We start from the raw sequence: 23638 nt of genomic DNA, 5'->3' as shown, positions 1-23638 counted from the left end.
TAAAAGAATTAGGATGTGTTTTAGTCCTTTCTAACAACCATCCAGGAGTGACTGACAAGCACCACCTTCTGGAGAAAATGTGTAGTTAAATGTCAAAGTTGATGATCCCCAACACAGCCTTGCTGTTCTCCAGTACCCAGCACCAAATCTCTTCCCTGCCTTCGGCACCAGTTTGACCCCACATTTCTTGAGCAAGTCTCATGTTCCTTTATCATAACCAATGGTGAATCTGTCTCCAGTCTCTGGGAGGCTTGGAAGTTAAGTCTGAAAATTAACTCTGCTCCTTGGAAGAGTTCTGCTTTTCATTAGAAATCTTAACAGCAAAATTCAGATCATTTTAAGACGTTACTTTGGGGTGTTGTTCATATTAGAAGCTTTATGTCAAGTAACTTAAAAATGACTTATTAAAATGTTGGTGAAGTAGTTTAAAGTACTTACTGAGAGTAAATGGGAAAGTATTAAGAAGAGAACACACAGTCTTGGTGGATATAACAATGCCAAATTAATGGAAACAATGCTCCATTCTAGCCCCAGGCATAATGAAGCATCAAAAGAGTATTTGGTTTAAAAGACTTACTTTAAACATGCAAAATATAGCTTTTGGTAAATAGTTAAACTTGCTTTTTCAAGTGCTTGGTACCTTTTTACACATGCTTTGAATTTAATTATAAAATGCAACATTTTTAAGTAACAGAATTGCCAGAAAATTGAACCATCCATGAATATCTTTACTATAACTCATAAATTTAATTTTCTGTTACGATTTTCATAGAACCCTTTTTGTCTCCATTTTTTTCCTCTGGTTCCCTTGGGTCAGACCAATGCTGATATGAAACAATTTGCCTCATAGGAATTCCTAAAAGAGCTCTATAAACGTTTGTTCTATTGCCAAATTGAGAGATCCTTATCCCATTTACATCTTTTGGTTTTTTATCTAGACAAGCAAGAATGATTATGTTTCCTGAGAAATTCTTTAAAGCTCATTCATGATGCATCTTAGAAAACTTTTGAGAGTCGAGTCAGCAAGTGGAATATTCCTTCAGACATATCATATCCCAGAATTGGATTGGTTTTCCAAGGAGATAAATGGAGTACAATAAAGTTTACTGTGGGGGAGTTGCAGAAATGAACCCTTAGAAATATAGACTCTGAACACATTAATATATTTCTTCTGGCATTTTTAATGAAAAAGTAGGCGTTGATTGTTTATTCCCAGACAAAATTTCTATGTCCTATACCTAAAAATCCTCAGCCTGCCAAGTGCTTTGCTCTTCCCAAGGGGCTATTAGTCATTCTGTAGAATTATATTTATTTTTTTAACTTACTTTCCAGATGGACATATGCATCATTTCATTAAAGCCAAATGTGGTTTATGAAACTCAAGAATAATAATTAATCATGCCAGTAAGAGCACTTGAGTGAGGCAGACTGAGGGCATTTTCAGAAAAATCAATAATAAAAGTAGAAGTGGCTACCTCTGGGGGGAGGGGTGCTTACTATATTCTAAGCATTTTTATGTGTGAATGTATCTTAACTACATCTTGTACAGCAAATGTTATTGTTCCCATTTTATTTATTTATTTTTTAAAGATCTTATTTATTTACTTGAGAGAGAAAATAAGAAAGAGAACAGAAGGAGGGGGGAGGGGCAGAGGGAGAGGGAGAAGCAAGCTCCCCTCTGAGCAGGAAGCCCGACGTGGAGCTTGAGCCCACAACCCTGAGATCACCACCTGAGCCAAAGTCAGAGGTTTAACCAACTGAGCGACCCAGGCACCCCTGGGGTTCCCATCTTGTAAATGGAGAGATGGGGCCAGGAGAGCTATTGAATGATACAACCTGACTCCAAGTCTGTCCGTTCTCCGTTCTAGAGTCTGTGTACTTCCCATTCTGAGCACTGACTCTTGAAGTTAAGTATTCAAACTTGGCAATCTTGAAGCCTTACTAAACTGCATGGGTTTTCTATAACAGATAACTGGAAAGTATAGATTAGAATTCTGCATAGTTTACCCATTAAAAATATTTTGTCTTTAAGTAATATGCCTTTTTGGTAGACGACAGATACCTTTTAATCAGTACTATTCATCAGCCATCTCAGATTTTTTTTTTAGCTGAAAAATCATAAACACAAACACACACCAACATATAACCCATTGTATCTTTAGGAGTCCCTAGAACTACCGTTGGGAAAAGTACGGTGACAAAAAGAGAATCCTAAGTGCAGCGAAACAGACAGGGTCTCAGGCATAAACAACAAATAGAACAAAGCAGAGGCTGATAGACCATTCCAAGACAAAGCATTGGCTCAAGACAATGAAAGCAACGATAGAGATACATGAAGTCATTTTAGAGAAAGGAAAATTCCTTCCATCTATTGGGAAGGTAATCTCCAGCAGAAAGAAATCCCTTCCACATCATGCATCTGGGAGAAGTGTTGATAATTACTTCAGGGCAAATTGTGGAGGTTGTATTGTTTTAAAATCAAGACCTGGACAAAGAGAAGGAAATCGGCGGCATGCCAACAACCAGTCTAGCACTGGGTGCTCCTGAGAAGAAACAGATGTAAACACAGAAAATTGTTCAAATTTGCCAGCAGAACCTATCGGTCCATCAGCCGGCAGTCAAAATCTAGAAAATAACCAGAAATCTTTCCTATAAACAAAATGAACTGGAAAAGGGATGGGAAATGAACATCCAGGTTTGAAATGGCTGGGAAAAGGAGATGTGCTACACATTCAGGCAGAACAAAGACACGTGTGTCAAAGACGCAGCACAGGGAAGGCTGCAGAGAGGGGCCAGGTGCAATGCCCTTCTGTGCTGGGATCTGGGGCTGGGACCATACAGACTCGAGGGGGAGAGCGTGTGAAATTAGTAGGCACTGATGCCAGAATCGTTCCCGCACTTCATTGCAAACAATGAGGAAATGTTACTGAAACGCATCCGTGGGAATGGCCTGTAAATCCTCCCTGTGCCTGTTTCCAAGTTAAGAACACAGAGTGTTCACAAACTAGAAAACAAAATACCTTTTTCTTGGTTAGGATATTTCATGCTATAACATTGTAGGTTTCAGTTTCCAAGTTCATGGCTAAAAGACTGCCTTTGGTATTTTGCTTTGGTTCTATCTACATGTTCAGAATTGCCAGGATTCCAACGGAGCCTTGGTTAAGGGAGAAAAAGATTAACAAGCCTTTTTTTACTCACTGTTTAAAATTCAAAAGGAGAATTATTTAATAAAGTTAAACAGCAGCTTAAAGAGCACTTTAAAAAGATGTTATAAAAATATAACTAATAAAACTGTGACCTATCCCGGCATGTGTCATACACAAAAGAAACATCCCAAGAGGTACTGAAAACACGCGGAAGTCTCGTGAAGAGACAGCAGAGAGGTCTGCCATTCACAATACAAAACCAAAACTTCCTAAAAATTCTTTCCCAAGAGTTCACAGAGCAGAATTGATGCCCTAAGGAGTTTTCTCCACATACGATCAGACCACCATTTGTCATCTTAATTCACCAACTTTGGGTGAATATGTGCACATTTTGCTGAATTTGTTATGGAATACTGCTGCCCCTGATCCTACTGGGAGTGTGGCATAATCTATGCTATGTGCATCATATTGCCTTTATAAAATCTGAAAAATCATGAGTTCTGAAACTTACCTGCTCCGAGAAGTTTCAGAGAAGGGCCTGTAGACATGTAGTTTGCAAATTTTGTCTGAACTTTAATTCACACAAAAAAATAGAAATATAATTGGTCATTAAATTTAATTTTTCCTCTTGTCTTAGATTTTCAGAGAGAAAAATGCAGTAGCCCAAGGCAGAAGCTAAACCACCTGTGCAGGACACACTTGGAGACTGTGATACTTATGCGGTCATGATTAGCCCTCATCCACCTCCAGGCTATAGAAGACATAGCCAAGAATTCATTTGAGGGCTAAAGGGATTAACAGTGAGATTTTATTTTATTTTATTTCTGAAAGATTTTAGTTATTTATTTATTTGAGAAAGAGCAAGAGTGAGAGAGCATAAGCAGAGGGAGGGGCAGAGGCAGAGGGAAAAGCAGGCTCCCCGCTGAGCAGGGAGCCCAATGTGGGGCTTGATCCCAGGCCCCTGGGACCATGACCTGAGCTGAAGGCAGACGCTTAACTGACTGAGCCACCCAGGTGCCCTAATAGTAAGATTTTAAAGGGAGAATTATTGGCGTGCTGGACATTCATCCTTCCCCACTCATGAAGGACATAAGGGGCACTTACCCTTCATCTCAATCCAAGTGAGGGATGGCTTTAGGAGGAACTCAGAGAATCTGACGTATGAATACCTAGAAGATGTGAGGACTGGAATTTGACTCATTCCCAAAAGAATGTCAATGAACAAGGCTATATCTGGAGTTTCTCCTTTTTGGTGGCAGAGGGAAGGGACAGATTTGAGGTGGGACAAGCCTGTACTTCCACAATTGAAGGGAAAAGGAAAAACTTTCCTTGTGGTCCAGATGCCAACTTTGGGAAGGACATCCTTGGGAGGGACTCTGCTGGGGTGAGGAGACCAGTGGAGAGAGAAGGACTACTCAGAGCTTGAGGGCTGCCAGCAGGTGAAAGGACGGGTCATAAAAATACCCAGTGGAGACTCATATTTGAATAGTGCGCCCAGAGGTCTCCAGCGAATCTTTTCCAGTCACATTAGACCTTTTCTGATCCTACACATTTTAACTGACTCTAGACAATAGGAGATAAACACGGAATATGTAGCAAGGATATCAAAGGGAGACTGAATATACTTTTTTTTTTTTTTTGTACTGCAAGTCTCCTAGTTTGAAGGAGGCCCAAACAAAGCAGACACTTAAAATTGAATGACACGATAAAGCGATATTGCTCTGGTTTAGGCATTTTAACACTGGAAGGAAGAAGAAACTACTCGTTTCAAGGCAGGCACGTGAATAAATGACAATCAGCAACATCCCATAAGTCCCCTCTACTCGGTGTATGTGGAGGCAGCCTGCAGCTTCGTGTTGAGGAGGATGTGAGCTGTGACCAGTGGGAAGGAGCGCTAGGACCACCTGGACTGAGAAGTAGGAAGTGGAGGGAAAGCCTGCCACACACCTGTCATCTGTAGTTTAGGGAAATGGTGCAAATGGACTTGATATTCTCTCTCTGCCCGGTGAGCGTCCTTGATGAGAGAGGGACTAACACACAGTAGGCATTCAGCATATTTTTGTTGAATGAGAATAACATGACCAGTGGAGCAAATCTACATACCTCATGTTCGAGAGGATTCTTTGCACACCTGACCACAAGCTTCTGCTGAAGAAGAAATTGCCTTTGATTTGTCAATCGAATAACCATCACTGCCATGACATGCATATGGTCAAACAGGCCCTGTTCAGTAGAGACCCATGTTTCCCTGGACTAGAGTCACTAGAGGAATTATCACTGAAGGACAATTACTAACTTCCTGACCATGATTTACCTATAAGGCTGATCCTGTGATTTACCAAAAGACTGGCCTAGTATTTGGACAGAGTCTCTAAGACAAGGCAACCAAAGTTGGTTCTTAGACTAGAAGCAACAGGTGGTGGTTGAGGTTCCTTAAAACCTTGTCCTTGCGGTGTCTGGCTGGCTCAGTTGGTAGAGCATCGACTCTTGATCTCAGGGTCGTGCGTTCAAGCCCCATGTTAGGCATGGAGCTTACTTAAAAAACCAAAACAAACAAGCAAACAAAAAAACTTCATCCTTTATGGCCACACCAGCTTGCTTTTGGGGGCTTGGGAGCTTCTCTCCTCTGATTTACACACTGACAGACCAGTGCCCTGGGTGTCGCTAGAGTTACGTAAAGGGACAATTTCCTTCTCTCTGATCCATCCTTACCAAGTCATCACATTTATCTCCCTAAAATACTGTGTTGTCCATATTTCTTCCTGCTTAAAAAATATTCAGTAACTGTTCATTGCTTAGCAAATAAAATCCAAATTTCTTTGTCAGTTATTCAAAGATCTCTATGAATGATATTGGCATAATCTACTTTTCCAGTCTGAACTTCTGCTCCTCCCATCCTGCCCAGGTGTAATCATGTCACACTCCCTGAGTATTTCTTATGCCTCTTCTTTCTTTCCTTGGCTCATGATATTCATGCTACCAGAAGTATGCTGCCTCCCTCCACTTGTTCTTTCTCCCATCACTCAAAGCCTGTCTCAAATACTGCCTCCTTCATGAGGATTTCACACCAAACCTACTGACATCCACAAATCAGAAATTAGCTATCCTTTACTTGGTGTCATTTTTTTATAGATATTATCATATATTGTCTTATATTTTAAAGGAAAATGGCCAAGTTCCCTACTGAAAATTTACTTTTTAAGTAAATTAAGTTTTATTGTTTTATTGTTCTTTATAAAGTTTTTCATGCTTGGCACAACAGGGGTTGTATATAGGGTAATGGATAAATATTTTAAGAATAAATTAGTATTTATATGTTAAAAATGGTTTAGAATTAAATAGAGGTAGTGATTGTATAATATCATGAATGTAGTAAATGACACTTCACTCTTCCCTTTTAAATGCGAATTTTGTTGCTGAAATATCACCTCAATAAAATTTTTTTAAAAGAATGAATTAATGATTGAATGAATTATCATACCTTTCTAGTATTTAACTGGCAAATTAGAATCACTTTTTTCTCTCTGCTTCCATTTTGCAGAAGAGAGCAATAGGAACATGTTACTGTACTTCCATATCAGCAGCATGAATATGTTTTATAACTAACTTCTCCCAATTTCTCTATCTTCTGGCTAGATTACCTTTGCAGAGTGGTGGCTTCCATGACCTCATAGCCCCTGATCTCGAGTGAATGGATGGGATTATTCTCGATATTCCCCATCTCCAATCTGACCAAAACAAGCTTCGTTGGCCTCCAGCCAGACTGAGGGAGAATTCATCATCTAACATAAAAATGGAGAATAGGTTTGAGGGTATCTGCATGTCTCCTTAGTCTGAAAGAAAGCCAATCCCACTTTCCCTTAGCTACAGGTGCAAATCACTGTCAATTACAAATCCTCCTCCATAGAAACACATTCTGAGTATTTGATCTTTTATCACAGAAGACATTTTAAATGACATTTGAACAAAATATTTAATGGGGCCTAAACAAAGTTTTGTGAGTGGAGCCCTTTTACCTGCAATGGCATTCCAGCCACCATGAATGATCCTCCTTTGAATATTGATGGAATTGATAAACCCATGGTTTCCATCTCCATTTTCTCCCCTTTCCTATATACCCTGCAAAATGTCACCAGATGTATCTTTCTCACACACTCCCCAATCCAGAAACATTACTAGCGCGACTCATTACTTACTTTAAAAAGCCCTAACTCCTTAGGTCAACGGTTGTTAATGTTGGCTGCACATTAGAATCACCTGGTGAATTTCTTACGTATGCTGACTCGTGGCCCATCTGAGTTAGAAGCGCCGCGCACAGAGGCATAGGCGTAGGTCGTCTTTTTAAGGCTTCCCAGGTGATTCTAATGTACAATTAGTGTAGAGAACCACCATGTGGGTTAACCTTTCAGGAGCTCTGGATCGGAAATGGCAGAGGCACAGGTGGGGGATGTAGGGTAAGGAAAGAGTAAGAAAGAGGCGAGAAGACAGACCAGTCACCAGGGAAGAGAACTGAGCCAATTGAGATGTCTCTTGCAGATGCCATGGGTACGAGGCAGATAGAGTTCTGGCTCTGTGAGTACACGTAGAAAATGAGCAGCACACCAGCCCCTGCCAGTTATAGTCCCTTCGCCAGCTGTCTGTCGTTTTTGGCTGGTTCTGGAAGAAGTGCCAGCCATGCAGCCTTGTGCAGGCTGGGGCCTGTCCTGTCTTGGCAGGCTGCTCTTTCTACTCTGGGCCCTTGCGTCTCACCCCGCCCCTTCCTAGGGGGCTGGACCTCCGACAGGCACAGGTGCAAGAGCAAGGCTTTACCGACTCAGAATCTCCCCCACTGTCTAAAGATAAAGAGGTCAACAGGGTTTTTATCTGCCATAACCATGCAGTAGGCTCCTTCCTCCCTGAGGAGGATTTGGTACAATTTGTGTCATGTGGTCTCCCTGCCCGGCTCTCCATCCCAACGTGAAACGGAGACTCTTGAAGGATATAAATGACATGGGCACAATGGCAGACACATCTGGGTGCCTCCTCCAGCTGCTGTCAGGAGGCGTTCACATCAGCTTTTGCTACAAGACCTACGGTGGGCTTTATCGAGGCACTTTATGACTGTGCTTTTGAAAGTTTCCCTCTAGTCATCATTATGATGTTATGGATTAGGTAATGTTTTGAAAAATGGCCAGAGGGCTAAAGTGTCAGTTTTACAGCTCACATACCTGAAAATAACAACGTGGATTTATCTTCAACAATATCTCCGGAATGCCTCACAAACAGAAATTAATAGTGACAACTTTGTCTCTGTACACAACCCTAGCAACACATAATGCTAAGGAAAGCCAAGGCCACTGACTGAATACTTTCCAGAATTCCTCTCCCTGGTATTTCCGCCGAAGTACATTCCATCTCATTGCCTGTCAAAATTTTCAATAAGCAACAGAGATACGACATGGTATATCTGGCTCCAAAGACAGAAAGACTGGCTTGAAAGGTGAGGATGCTGACAAGGGAATGACTGAAACATTTTGAAACCACATATATATTTTTAATTCATAACTTTTCTATCTAAACTTTTATATGTGTGATCCAATTCTAATTGCTATGCTTTGGAATTTAAGAAGTTATTAACAAATGAAAAGACAACATACTGTCTGCACAATCTGGATTTAAAAAGCATTCATTTGGGTTGGTCCTATACAGAAATCACTCCAGCATTACCTTTCAAATACGAAGTTTGAGGCCTCTCTTCGGCAGCACATATACTAAAGTTGGAACAGTAAAGAGATGATTTGCAAGGCACCTGCATAAGGATCACACGCAAATACAAAGTTTGATCGCTTTTCCAGAATAACGCATTCCAGATTTTTTAAACCAACCACTATTAAACAACAAAATAGAAATTAAGCATATACAAGATACAAAACAATATTCCACGTTTGAAAAATATAAAGTAGCATCTCTATAGTTCTAGATTCTCTAATGGAGAAGATATATATACACTCTCTCATGCAATTTCCTTGGACCCTCAATAAAACTGTGATAATGCTCTTCTACTACACTAACCAAATTATTCATTTTCATGAACGTCCGTCTGCTAGAGGTTAGGAATTAGATTATATTCTTTTTTCCTATACCCAATGCCTCATGTAAGTAGCTGATTCACATGAGGTAATTAATATATGTTTGTAGAATAAATGACCACTCATATAATGTGTGTATGCCTACACACACACACATAGATATATATGTGCAATAGATATGTGTCCAATGCATGTGCATATATACATATGTATGTGCAATATTTATATACATACACACAAGAAATTAATTATTTACTTATGTGAAATTTGGTGTGTATGCAAAATTAGAAGGAAGAAAATAATAAATGTGGTATAAAATTTCCATCATGCCAGTGTCGAGAAGACAAGACCACGCCCAATCTGTCCTGTGATGTTATAGGACGAACGGTAACCTACAAAATATATACGTAGGAACTGGTTTGGTCAATATTTCAAATACCGAATTCCTGGCATACTAATGACCTTTATTGCATTTTTCTGGACACCCTCTTAAAGAGTTTTTCCATGAAGCAGATTTTGGCATAGCTGCTTTTTCATGAAGTCCTGAAAAGACTGTATTGAAAAGAAAGATAACTTCCACCCTAATATCTATTTCTGTATTACGTAGAAATGTGCAATAAAACATGTGATATATTTTTTATTACCTGAATTATATATTCCAAGGTCCAAAGACTGAAAAAGAGGTTTCAATTTATTTTTTCCAGCATGCTTGAAGGCCAATGTCCTTTAAAATTTGCATTACAAGAAAGGAATGTGCTCAGGGATCAGCTGGAAATTTAAAACATGAGAACTTTGCAGCTGTGGCTATGGGCTAAGTCTCAGCAGGAGAGGACAGGTCCCCTTCTGGCCATTGTATAAGTTCTGATGAGCTCCCCAGGAAGTCACAGATAATACTCCCTGTCCTGACCAAGCTACATGGATTTTGAGCCAAATGATGCAGGTGTACAGTAATAAGATCTTACATTTGCATAGCACAATATAATCTTCTCACTACAGTCTTTTGAATTAGGCAGAAAACTAATTGTCTCTAGGTTATAGACAAGGAAACCGAACTTCAGTGAGATTTAGGGGTATGAGATAATAAAAACCACATAATTGGTCTCTGGCCCCGGTTCCTGACAGCTCCTAAAACCCTCGTAATTTCCTGAGTGATAAGAGCACTAGGAGCATCTTTTGTTTGAATATTTGGTCTTTGACCCTGGTTCCTGACACTGGGCTCCTAAATCCCTTGGACTTTCCTCAGTGATAGGAGTGTCTCTTGTTCTAATGAGGTGACTGAGTAGACTCCTAGATGGCTCCTAGATGAGGCTGGTCACCAGAAAGAGCAAAGCCATAATTAGAGGCTTGGAACTTTCCACCCCACTCCCCATTCTCCAGAGAGGGGAGAGGGGTTGGAAAAGAAGTTCATGATAAATCATGCTTACATGATGAAACTTCCATTAAAAATCCCAAAAGTAGGTGGTTGGGAGCCCTTCCGCTTCCGGGTTGGTAAACACATGGAGACGCTGGGAGAAGGCATGGAAATTCTGTGGCCCTTCCTACATACCTTGCCCTCTGCATCTCTACCATCTGGATGTTCACATGTATGCCTTATCATATCCTTTTATAACAAGCTGGTAAATAGTAAATACACTGTTTTCTTGAGTTCTGAGAACCACTCTAGTAAATTAATCAAATCTAAGGAGCGGGGTTGCAGGAGCCTCCCAATTTATAGCTGATCAAGCAGGAGCACAGGTAACAACCTAAACTTGTGATTGGTATCTCAAGTTAGAGGGACACTTAACCCCCTTTAATTGAGCCCTTAACATGTGGGATCGGATGCTATCTCCAGAGAAATACTGCCAGAATGGAGTTAAAATTGTAGGGCACCCAGCCAGTGTCACAGAGTAGCTTGGTGTGGGGAACCCCCCCGCCCCCCCGCAACACAGCTGCTGTCACAAGTGTTGGGAATGTGGTAGTCATGTGAGAGTAAAGAACAAACTTGGGAGGAGGACTCGGTTTTTCCTACTTCAGTGGCTTGAAGGGTCCACAGTACAAAGAGATGAAATTGGAATTAGAACCTATAGGCCCGGTCAGAGGTATAGAGTTCAGAGGATATAAGTGTTTCCAGGCCTACTATTTCCTGGCTACGTGACCTCCTGCAAGATTCTCAAGCTTTCTGAACTTGAACAGCTTTACCAATAAAATAGAATAAAAATCTCTCACATTGTTACTCTGAGGGTGAAATAATGTGTGAAAACATTTTGTCGAGAGCAAAGTATTATTCAAGTTTCATGTAGTATTTACTCTTTTTCTCCCCTGCAAATAGTAACAGGATAGTTTCCCAGAAGCATCCAGTTTTTGAAAAACAGGTTCAGAATCAATTGTCTGCAATTCTGAAATCTCCAAAACTCTAAACCAAAAGTATTTCTAACTTGTTTAGCGGCCAAGTCTTACCTGAACTGACAGGCATACTTATTATCTTGTTTTCCCCTATTCACTATGAATATTCATTTGTTCCACAGCAGAAATATCAATATAATTATAAGGTTACAAGTCGCTGCCTCACACCTGTAGGACGTGTTCTGGGATAATTGCTAACACAGCACATTATCTTTCTAAAACTCAAACATCCTGTGCTCTAATATACATATGACCCTAGAGATTTTGGAGGCATCATGGGGCTTGTAATATGGAGTGGAGTCCCAGTGACCCAGCTTACAGACGTCCTGATGACAGGGTACCACAATTCTCGGTGAATTTTGCGTGTTACGTCAGAGGCTGGGTGATTCTGACATCAGCCACAGGTTGGGTCTACTCCAGAGGAGACTGAGGACAGCCTCAGAGACGTCACACATTTCTAGTCCCACACTTCAACTTGATCCCTCGTCCTGAAACTAAGGAGGCTATTTGAATGATTCTTCTTACAGTAACACATCCAAGTGCTAGAACCAGAAGCCATGGTGGAAAATGGATAAGCAAAGACGTTAGGCAACACGGATCTGAGGCTGGATCCCTGAACTAATGCTTACCAGCTCTGCACCTTTGACAGGATTACCAAGATTTTTAAATCTGATCTTCTCATCCTTAAAGTGGGAACTTAAATAATGTATCTGAGGGCTGTGGTAAGTTTTAAATGGCACAGTATATATAAAAATGCTTTCTGTGGTGACTGATTGATACTAGGTGTCCAGTAAAGGGTAGATTCCATTCTCTTTTCCTTTGTTAGCATTTCCATGGTATTTCCATTAACAGAAATTTCTACCATAAGGTATTTGTGAAGTTTTCTTCAAACTGCTGATTTGTTGTGGTGGTGGTGTGTTAATTAAAATAGCTGAGGGTTGTTTTGTTTTGTTTTGTTTTGTTTCTGAATCTTAGTCTGGATCTGTGCCATTTTTAAGTCCAGAAAGTTGAATTTCTGGTTTAATTCCAATATTATTTTGCCAAGCTATTTTTTTAAGAAAACAAACTGTTTTAATAATGTATGAGGATTATAATGCACGTGGCTCACAGTTTGCAGGAAACAGAGTAAAACACCCATGAGTGATAAAGAGTGTTTATTGTAGGTCAACTAATTACATTTCTCAAACCTGGAATATATGAAATTTGATGGTTGGCTCCAGTCTGTAGAGAACTACGGGGCACACATTGTACCTTGGCTGTGATTCATTCTGAAGTTCTGAAGGCTGGAGCTCATGATAATAGCACATGAGCTTTGGCATGACTAATGCACTGAAATTTTTAAAGAGGTCTTGAGTCAAAAAGTTCTCCCCAAGTTTAATTACCACAAATCATAAGTGGAGATTCCCTCCAGCATTGGAGTTGCTCCCAGCTGCTGTGTTGGGCAGTGCAAGAGCTAACTCACAGGCCATCAAGGAATCTTGTGGCAAGGTGCTAAATGTTGCTCTTAGGCTCTTTTTCTCAAATAAGGGAGCATACGTTGCAAAAAGAAGGCATGCATGTCTATGAAGGTGATCTATGAAAGTCAACGGGGAAATGAAGGACAATTCAGTAAATGGTCCTAGGACCAAGTCATCATAAAATAAAATAAACCTCACCAACTAACCTGGATCTCAGGACATCAGTGCTAGACAAAGTTCAATGTGAACTTGATGTGAACAGGAAAAGTTTCGTAAGAAAATATAGAAAACTACCATATGACCTCAAGACAGAGAAGGAGTCTTAAACAAGGCAAAAATGCACAAACCCTAAGGGGAAATATTACCAGATTTTACTACATTAAAGTTTAAGATGTCTGTAGAACAAAAAGTACTAATAAACAAAATTAGAAGACAAGCCACAGACTAGGAAGTGATATCTGCGTATAAGCGACAGATGATTAGTACCTGGATTCTAGAAAGTAGTTCCAGACATTCATAAGAAAAAAACAAAGGGCCCAGTAGAAAAATGGAAAAAAAGATATAACTCCCAGAAGAGGAAACAGCATTGGCCAATAAGTATATGAAAAGATGTTCAATGTGACAACTAATGAGGGAGATGCCCATATAAACAGATGTGGCAAAATTTTCAAAGCTCATAATGCCACGTTCTGGTGCGGTGGTGAAATGGTAAGTCTTGTGTGCTGCTGAAGGGCAGGGTGAATTGGTAAATCCACTTTGGGGAAGAAATACTTGGCATTATGTCCTAAGGCTGAAGATGCCCCCACTCGTTTGTCCAGGAATTCCATCCTAGAGCAGGACTTCCCACCAACCATGCAGTGAGCTCTGCATGGGTCACTGGTGTGCAGGGACTTTGACCCTGGAGGCTTGGAGACAGGTGGGGAGGGAAAGGCTGACAGTGACCTGAAGTCCTGTGTTGGTTTCTTCTGGACACTCACCTGTTTCCATAAATATGCCATATACATATTTTCATTTTCAATGCACAAAACATGTTACACAACCCTGCCCAGAATATGTGCCTTCACTTTGACAAGGAGATACACACAGGAGTAGCAAATACGTGCCTATGGCATTTTGTATGCTGTGTTGGACAGCCTGACTACACCATAGTTTATGATGACAAAAACTTGGAAACCACTTGGTGGTTTCATTCAAACCTTTCCAATTCTGAAAGGCCTTCCTCCAAGAGGCTTTCTAAAGTCACATCTCCTCTCCTCTTTGCTCTGTCCCCTTACTTTGCTTTATAATCCCTTCAGACATTCTCAGAAGTGACGTTCTATTATATATTTGTTTGTTTCTTGTCACTCTCCACCAGGTCAATTCCATGAGGGCAGGAAACTCTATTTTATTCACTTCTATGTACTCAGAGCATAAAACAGTAGGAGACACAGGAGACAGTAAAATACTTCCTCTCAATATTTAATGAATGTCTGTTTTCCAGTTCAATTGTGTATATCTATAAAATGGAATTGTATACAAAAGTTAAAATGTAGGAATTAGGGTCCTATGTACCAACATAGAAAGTTTCTCAAAAGCATAATTTATAAAAAAGTAGGCCAAAAAACTATATATATACACACACACATATGTATATATATAAAACTGTATATATAAAACATGTGTGTATCATAGATATTACAATACTATTTTATAAAAAGTAAAAACATACAAAATGTCTACAGATTATGTATGCATATTAAGCATGTATAATAGTATAAAATATGCTGAAAGATACACGCCAAATGCAGGAACTCTTGGAGCTACCTCTGAGAGCACAGCAGAGAAGAGAGTGATACACAGGGGGCTTCAACTGTATCTGTAATATTTTATTTCCTCTAAAAAAGTATGGCTGACATGTTAGTATTCAATAGGTTTGCACAGTGGATACACAGGAGTTTGTTATATATTCTGGTATGTTCTTTATGTGTGCAAAATTCTATGATATATATTTAATGTAAAAATACTATTCACTTGATAAATGATTCCCTTTGTGTCTATAAAGGCAAACGTTTGGAAGAACTGGCAAACTCCGGAGTCCCTGGGATTTTGGCCTCTTCTGCAGCATGATCAAAGGCTTCTGTGTCACTTCACTTACTTTTCCTAAGTTTTACCTCCAAGCCTCAGACCTCGCATTTTCAGAGGTAGATGGAGGACGGGCGTGGACCAGCAGCAGCACAGAAAGTGTCCGCCTCCCCGCAGCTGTCTCCCGGCTCCATCATGAGTGCTTTGTCCCGCTTCCTGCCCCATCTCCATCCTGGAAGCCCTTCTGTTTCCTCCTCTGACTTCTGGGTTGTGCTGGGGCAGGGAAGCCACGAGGACTGTCATTCAAACGGGGCTGCAGCTGCTGAGCATCATGTCCCACTCTCTGAGGCCAAACAGCCGTTTTGAGTCTTTTAATAGATTCTTGGTGGAGGAGGAAGTGGAGGCTGAGGTTAGCTTGTTTGCTTGTGTGCCTGTCTCAGCCGGCTTGACATCTGGCACTAAGCCTCCCATTTAGTCAGATGGGATTGTTTTCTGTGGCATAGGCGAACACGCACACAGAGCAGGAGCTCAAGCCCCTCAAACTATGTGTCTCCATGCCTACAAGTTACATTGCCCTGGCCAAAATTATATTTAACCACACGCTGGGGTATAAGCTCAAAATACACGTCTGTTGGCATCTACAAACATGTCAAATGAGGTTCGGTTTGTTTTCAAGCTGGTAGTAGGGCAGAGATAGTAGGTGAAACTTCCTTCTAATGATTTCTACTATTTTTAGTAAAAAGAACTTGCAGAATGTGGTAAAAGGATCAGTTCAACCAATTCTCCCCCACACGGGGGACTTGGAGCCTTTCTAGGGGGACCTTGGTGGCTTCCAAATCTCTCCCTCCCCAGCCTCTTAATGATGACTAAAGCATAGAACTCTGACCTCTTTTTTCCACCCTTACATGGTTCTCTTCCACGCTGAAATCTTCTCAGAACCCATTAAGATCTACCTTCTCACTCACTATCACTAGAGTGAGTCTAGAAATTTCAGAACTATTAGAGCAGAGGTTGTCAAACTATGACTCCAAGGGCCATAACTTTTATAAAACTTTATAAATGAACACAGCAATACTCATTTCTTTTTTTTTTAAGATTTTATTTATTTGAGAAAAAGAGAGCGTGAGCGAGAGAGAGAAGGAGCAGGGAGAGGGGCAGAAGGAGAGGGAGAAGCAGACTTTCTGCTGAACAGGGAGCCTGATGTGGGGCTTGATCCCGGGACTCTGGGATCATGACCTGAGCCAAAGGCAGACGCTTAACTGACTGAGCCACGCAGGCGCCCCAGCAATAATGATTTCTATACAAATTGTCTGTGGCTGTTTTCATGCTAGAATGGTAAGGTTGTGAAGCACAGAGGAGACAGTAGGGACCCAAAGACTAAAATATTTACTGTCAGGCCTTTTTCTAAAAAAGTTTGCTGACCCCTTGGTAATAGAATCTCATAGCTTGGAGGACTGACTAGATTACATGTTACGGCCAAGAAATACCAGGTCAAAAAGATGCTTATGTTCAATTTATACCAAGGTTATACTAGAGAAGCAGCAAAACTGGGGGCCAAATATGCATACCTGATTTATTTATTTTTTAAATAGAACCAAAGTCAAAGAAGTACCCCCCCGAAACCAAAGTCAAAGAAGTACCCCCCCAAAACCAAAGTCAAAGAAGTACCCCCCGAAACCAAAGTCAAAGAAGTACCCCTCCGAAACCAAAGTCAAAGAAGTACCCCCCGAAACCAAAGTCAAAGAAGTACCCCCCCGAAACCAAAGTCAAAGAAGTACCCCTCCGAAAAGTAGTCCTGTCCTTGATTAGAAATTGTTCCCTGTTGACCCATTATCACTCTCCTCAACACTAACCATGCAATACCACAGAACTTTAATTTCTCTGTGACTCATCCTCTTTATTCAAGCTGTGGTTGCTGGCAGGACTTGTTACCCCACACTTGATGGCCAGGAGCCAAGATGACCCTGACACTGGCATAGCCCAGAGTACCTGGAGAGGCTGAAGACACATTCTAAACACGCCCTTTAAAGGGCAACACTAACAAGCTTCCCCAAGCTCTGGGCCACATGTGCATCACGGGTCTGTGACTATTATTGTGCCTTTCGTCTTAAGACTCAGGCAGATGCTGACTGGACATAGAAGGCAAATGATACACATTTTCGTTCTATGAGTTCCAAAATCACTTGAATGATGCAAGGAAAATGATTATCTCCAAGAACTCCCATCCACAACTTACTGTGGTTAATGATGTTCGTTTCCAGATAGATTGTAATTACCAGTATTACATGCATAACAATGTATCTGACAGAGTTAGCTAAGCCAAGAAAAATCAGCTCTGCGCATTTGTTTTTAGATCTGTCTGCTTTGTGGTGACTAGAGTGAAGGCCAGGAGACTGGAAGTCATGGGCAAGTCACTCGCCCCCTTGGGGTTTCAGTTTGACTCTGGAAATGAGGAGTTTGGACCAATGAACAAGAAAACGTTCTTCCTAGTTTACAAAGCAGTTTCACAAGTGTCATCCTATGTTGCTATTTATGACTTGAGATGTCACGCATCTCTGCCATACTTAAATGCCACCGGAAATGCTGGAACCAGCTTGGCAGCCTTGCAATGGTCTAGAAAGAGAAGGTCAAAGTGTGATTCTTGTTTTCCACCGTGTCCTTCTATATAACAGAGGTATTGCTCAAGCAGCAGAGTATGTTAAGGGTTTGGATTGTCTTTGTTTTCCAGTACCAACCTGGGGCCGCCGCTTACGCCATCCTCTTTGTACACTCCTTCCTGGTCAGCAGCCTCAGTTAGTCGATGCCATAGACCTAAGATTAGAGCAAAGCTAAGAAACCCTGGCAGACACCACAAAAAGATCTCCAGCCTCAGTGCACCGGACCTTGCTGAACTAAAGCCTAATTCTGAGACTTACAAAATGGCCAGTAAGACACTGCAGCCTGTATGAGCCTTAGAGTCCTTCCTCCTCTTCCACTAGCCATGCTCAGTTCAATTTGTGTGAGGCATTTCTTTCCCAGGCGGAGTCTTTGCGGCATTAATCCTGGCGGAATCTTTGTGGTGAAAACCTCAGACTCTGGCCTTTGTTTGCAGAATCTGTGTGCAGAAGAAATCCAGTGTGTTTCCGACTGTGTGGACACAGGGGTGCAGTTTTGTGGATTACAGTGTGTATCTTTGGGGCGAGGCTTGCAGTGTATGAATTTGTACCGTGTTTAAGTGATGGATGGAATGTGGAAGGGTTAGGATGCACTCTGTCGAGGCCTTTCCAAGTGCCAAATGTTTTCTGTAAAGCCCAAGTGTACAGTCAGGCTTGGATTTCCTTTCCCAACATTCTCAGCTGGTTGCATTTGTACTTCTGTGGGAGTGTACCTGAGCAGTTGGGTACTAAAGAGTTGGCATAAAAATCTTCTTGGACAATGATGAAAGAAAGATATAAGATCTCCTGCCCAGAAGCTGAGTTTGATGTGGGGAAAAAAATAAAAATCAATTCCCAACTTGCCCAGTAACATTGTGCTTGGTCAAACAAGTCATCCAAACCTGAACATTTAATGATTTTAATGTAATTCTGGAGTTCCAGAGATTAAGTATAGGAGCCAACCATCAGAAGGCATGGTGAGATACTAAATCCTAGGTAAAACAAGAATTAGACTAGAAAAACATTAATTGTTGTAATATCACTTCCTAATGGGTTAGTTTATTTTACATGCCCTGAAAGAGGAAAAGTGTTGCACTTCAGTTAGAAAATGGAATATGCTGTAGGGCACATGTATCTTGCCAAACACCAATTTTTAAGATATTTTTGAGACCTTAAGAAAATGAACTTAAGTAGCACAGAAAGATGTTTCAGAGCACACAACACCTTAAGTAGACACCATCGAATTGGCTTGATACACTTTCACTTAGGGATAACAATTTCCTAATTTACTAGGACCCAAGGAACACTCATCTGTTTCAACCAAAGTAGCTCCCTTTTATTATTCTTAAATGCCTCCTGATATTGAGGATCTCAATGTGATTTCATGGAAAAAAATAGGACCCACTGTTAAAACAACTAAAAAAGTATTGGATTCATTTATTTCTGAGGATCCTTATGGCCTCTGTAGTTGATATGATAGAATAAAAAAAGAGATGAGTCAGGGAGAGAATAGCGTGACAGACATTCCTGGTTTTTATGTAGATCCCACACTCCACTGCACCTCACTCTTATCTTTCATTGTTCACAGATCTCTGACTTTGTTCTGAGATTTGGAGCAACCATGGGTTCAGGGATAGACCATTCCTAGCCTACAGGTGAATCTCTATTGGTCTATGCCAATCACAGCAGTCTTAATCACTACATAGTCATTGGTTTACGCATGAATATATGCTCTTACTCTGGGCTTTGTAGAACTAGAATCTCTTGGGAGTGATTGCAAAGGACTTCCTTTGCTAGAAAAAAGAGACCCACAGTAAAATCTGTTTCCTATGCTGGAAATCAGTATTTAGGGACAGCCGTATAATTTGTGGGGCTCACTGATGAATGGATAAAGAAGATGTGGCATATACATTCGATGGAATATTACTCAGCCATCAAAAAGAATGAAATCTTGCCATTTGCAATGACATGGATGGAGCTAGAATATATTATGCTGAGTGAAATAAGTCAATCAGAGAAAGACAAATGATTTCACTGATATATAGAATTTAAGAAACAACAGATGAACATATGGGAAGGGGGGGAAGGAGAGAGGAAAACAAACCATAAGAGACTCAATAATAGAAAACAAACGGAGGGTTGATGGAGGGAAGTAGGTGGGGCTGGAGGGGTGACGGGTATTAAAAGGCATTTGTTGTGATGAGTGCTGGGTGTTGTATGTAAGTGATGAATCACTGAATTCTACTCCTGAAACCAATATTGCACTGTAGGTTAACTAAAATTTAAATGAAAAAAAATAATAATAATTTGTGCAGCTCAGGAAAGACTTAAAATGGGAAGATCCTTGTTCCTTTCTTCACCTGTCTCTCTCCACCTGCCATGGTATTTTTTACTTGCTCTTTTGGCATGGATAACCTCATAGGCATCTGAAGCTTCACCCTGCAACTCAGCATACAGAGCTCACATGACCCTGACCCTGATTCTACCCACATCTATGTTCAGAACCCCACTGGAGGCAAGGGGTGGCAGTATTGTTGGGCAGGGGCCAGAGAGCAGGTGATCTAAAACCTGTTCAGCTCAGCTGGTGAGGCAGGACTGCACATGAGTCAAGGCTCCAAGCCCTTGGTCCTATGCTCCTTTGTTCCATTTAACTTCACTTACAAAACACAAATCCAAAGTAAAATTATTAAGAAATTCAAGATGGCGATCACAGAGCATTAGCCCCTAGGCATGGCACTCTTCTGAGTCTGGGGCCCCAACAGAGCATCCGGACTACATACCCATGAAGCCAGCCCTCATCTTCATGTCTGCATGTGTTACCAGAGTCTGCCTCAGCCATCTTGAGACCCTAAGAGGAACATGACCAAGTTAAAGAAGAAAGACAAAAAGCACCTAGGTCTCTAACATTATTAAGCTACCAAATTAATCAACCTTGAAAACTGCCCAGACTTAAGAATTCTTGGTATATGAGATAATAAATCCCCTGTTTTATAGGCCACTTTTACTTGGGTCTTTCATTAGTCACAATTAGAAGTATTCTAACTGATAGGAAAAATTACACATTGATGAACAAAGTCTACAAAGGGACAAGAATGGTGTTAAGCTAGAGGAGTTTTGCTCTGACATTCAAATTTATAGTCAGTCCCCTAGAGAATGCAGTTCCTGCTTTTCTCCAATCACTCTGCAGGGCATGAGAGGGCCAGTGTGTTCATTTGCACCCAAGCACAGACAATGCCCTCACTTACACTCCACCCCCTCACATTCCTCCCCTCATAGAAGACTTAGCAAGTTCAAGTGGGGCAGATATTGGCAAACTATGACACAGGGGATAAACACAACACCCACATTGATTTTTAGGTGCACAAGAATTGAGATAATGTAAAGAGGTTACTGTGAGCTTCAGGAAAGTTTGAGGCAAAATTATAAAATAAAGGAGGCTTGTTCGGGGCTCACCTATTTTCTTTATGATAGAGACCCTTCCCTAGGTAAATATCTTAGATTCTATTCTTGGTCATTCCTACTTTCAGTGTTAACTAAAAATTCAAGGTGACATCTTACATAAAGGTTTGATTACCTGGCCCCTAAAGTTCCTTCAAACTTGGAGTTTTTATAATCCTTCATGGGCTGCTCTGAGTGTTCCCTTCTACATAGAAATCCTGGGACAGTGGATTTTTGGGGACTTCAAGAAGTTCCAAATCCATAAAACTCTTCCTTGAATGATGGGGTTAAAAGAAGAATAAATACCCTCTGAAGAAAGCAGCTTCAGGGAAAGGGTATGAGAGGTGGACCTTGAAGGAAGTGTGTTTGATAACACATCTGAAGGGAAAGCCACTCTATCTAGGTGATCAGCAGGTGTGCAGGCATGGATGTGCTCCCCTCTGCCTGTGGGAATGGGATCTAACCCTTAGAAGCCTCTTCACTCCCCTTCTCACGAATGGTTAGGCATTAAGTATGCTTTTTAGACTTTTCTAGAGACAAGAGCAGGGTACTACAAATTATGGGTCATTTTTCTTCTTTTATAAAAGTTGAATAGCATCCCCCTATAATTTATGTTCTCATGGAAACTCAGAATGTGACCTTATTAGACATAAGTGTACTTAGTTAAGATGAGAACACACTGGATTCCAGTAGACCCTAAATCCAGTGACTGGTGTCCTTATAAGAAGGTATGTGAAGACACACAGGGAAGATGGAGCTGTGAGGATGGAGGCAGATTGGAGTTATGCTGCCACAAGCCATGCAATACCAGAAGCCACCAGAAGCTGGAAAAGGCAAGGAAGGAATCTCCCTTAGGACCTTCAAAGGGAGCATGGCCCTATCAACATCTTTATCTTGAACTTCTAGCCTGCAGAACTGTGAGAGAATACATTTCTGTTGTTTTGACCCACCCAGTTTGTGGTCATTTGTTATGGCGGCCCTAGGAAACAAATCCACAGGTAAATAATAGAAGTTGGTCTCTCACTGGGGCCACTGACTAGGTAGGATGATAAGGCCTGAGAGCTGACCACTGACTGGGCCTGGAATTTCAGAAAGGGAAATGGAGGAGGTACTTCCTCAATAGAACATCTACTTACTGCTGTGCATGGGGGAGCAGGGCTCACCTTTCCATCTAGAAAGAGCCTGTGAGGTGAGTGATATTGAATTGGATGTGGTCTCACAGGTCAGCATTCCAGATTGCTGCATGTTCATGCATATGCATCTGGGTTTCTCCCACTTCTAACTTTTCATCACAACCCTCTGCCAAACAAAGTCGGATCACAAGGTCTTCCTGTTTGAACCAGTGAGTTTGTTCAGTGACATCAGACAAGGCTGAAGCTGTTGGAAGTTCCCTCCCGACTAGATTAGCAGCACGTGGGTGAACTACACTCATACATTATTCAGAGGGGAAAAAATGTGGGCTTTGACTGAACTTTGAAGGCATCAGCAGCTATTCCAGAGGAGAGTGACCTATTGTTCTGCTTCATAGAACACAAAGAGCAAGTGGAATTCTTTACAGCATAGCTAATGGAGTGCACACAGACACTGCGATGAACTGGCCAGCAGACATCTTTTATGAGCTCTGAGATCCTGTGCAGCATGCCCTACTGCTGATCAGAGGAAGGATGTTCACACTTCTGCTACTCCTGTAAGGTTAAAACCCAGTGATACTAGGGTCAGGAGTTTCTGGAAGATAAAATGGTGTCATCTGTGGAGCATGTACTTGTCAACAGCACCAAGGTCCCCTCAGAAGGGCCACCAGGCAGATGAGGTTGGCCTTTATGGTCTTGTCTGGCAGATCCTTCCCTGAAACATGGGAAGCTGTTCCTACACCAGGGAAAAAGAAGAAAAATGGTTGGGAAATTCACTTTTTAAAAAATTGCACACCACATGTTTTTTTGAAACCAGAAAATCATTTTCCAAGAATGGAAGAAGGAAACTCTGACTAAAAGGATCACACGAAGGCTAATAGTAGGACTCAGTCCAGAACATCTGCAAGGGTTCTGAACTTCATTCCTGATAAAGGTTCTTTTTCAGTAACTAAACTTTAAATATTCTGTGGCGAACATAGAACAAACCCTGGTAAAGATATTTATTTATACCCTGCGTTACCACTCTGGATTTCAAGAGAGACTGAGTGGGGCTTGGGGTGGGGAGGGGAAGGAGAGAGAGGAGGATCTTGCTTATATTTTCCTTGGCAAAAGTTTCTCAATCTGTGGATTAAACTGATCTGCCATTATTAAATTTGCTTGATTTCAAAGGTAGAAAACAGATTTATTAAGAAAAAAAATCTGGATAGTAACAATTCAATTTTTAAAATTCTGTTTTCTCAGAGTAAGTACTTACGATGTCCCAAACTTAAAAAGTACAATTCAACTCATATGATACTCACAGAAAGACATTAAAATTACTTA

General features: G+C 41.0%; 1 non-coding gene and 1 pseudogene across 1 annotated transcript; one reads left to right on the top strand and one right to left on the bottom strand.

The window, feature by feature from the left end:
* LOC114216473 (splicing factor 3B subunit 4-like) overlaps positions 1-5254 on the bottom strand; it is a 57620-nt pseudogene extending 52366 nt beyond the window's left edge.
* Positions 5255-8872: 3618 nt separating this feature from the next.
* Positions 8873-8976, top strand: LOC114216546 (U6 spliceosomal RNA). Its single transcript, XR_003610799.1, has one exon. It is a non-coding gene; the product is annotated as a U6 spliceosomal RNA (small nuclear RNA).
* Positions 8977-23638: the final 14662 nt, after the last annotated feature.

The sequence above is a fragment of the Eumetopias jubatus genome, unplaced genomic scaffold, assembly GCF_037043125.1.
Source record: "Eumetopias jubatus isolate StellerSeaLion01/CBP00866 unplaced genomic scaffold, mEumJub1_p1.0 scaffold_3, whole genome shotgun sequence".
Taxonomy (NCBI): Eukaryota; Metazoa; Chordata; class Mammalia; order Carnivora; family Otariidae; genus Eumetopias; species Eumetopias jubatus.
Note: the sequence above shows the minus strand (reverse complement) of the source record. Positions and strands in the feature narration are given on the sequence as shown.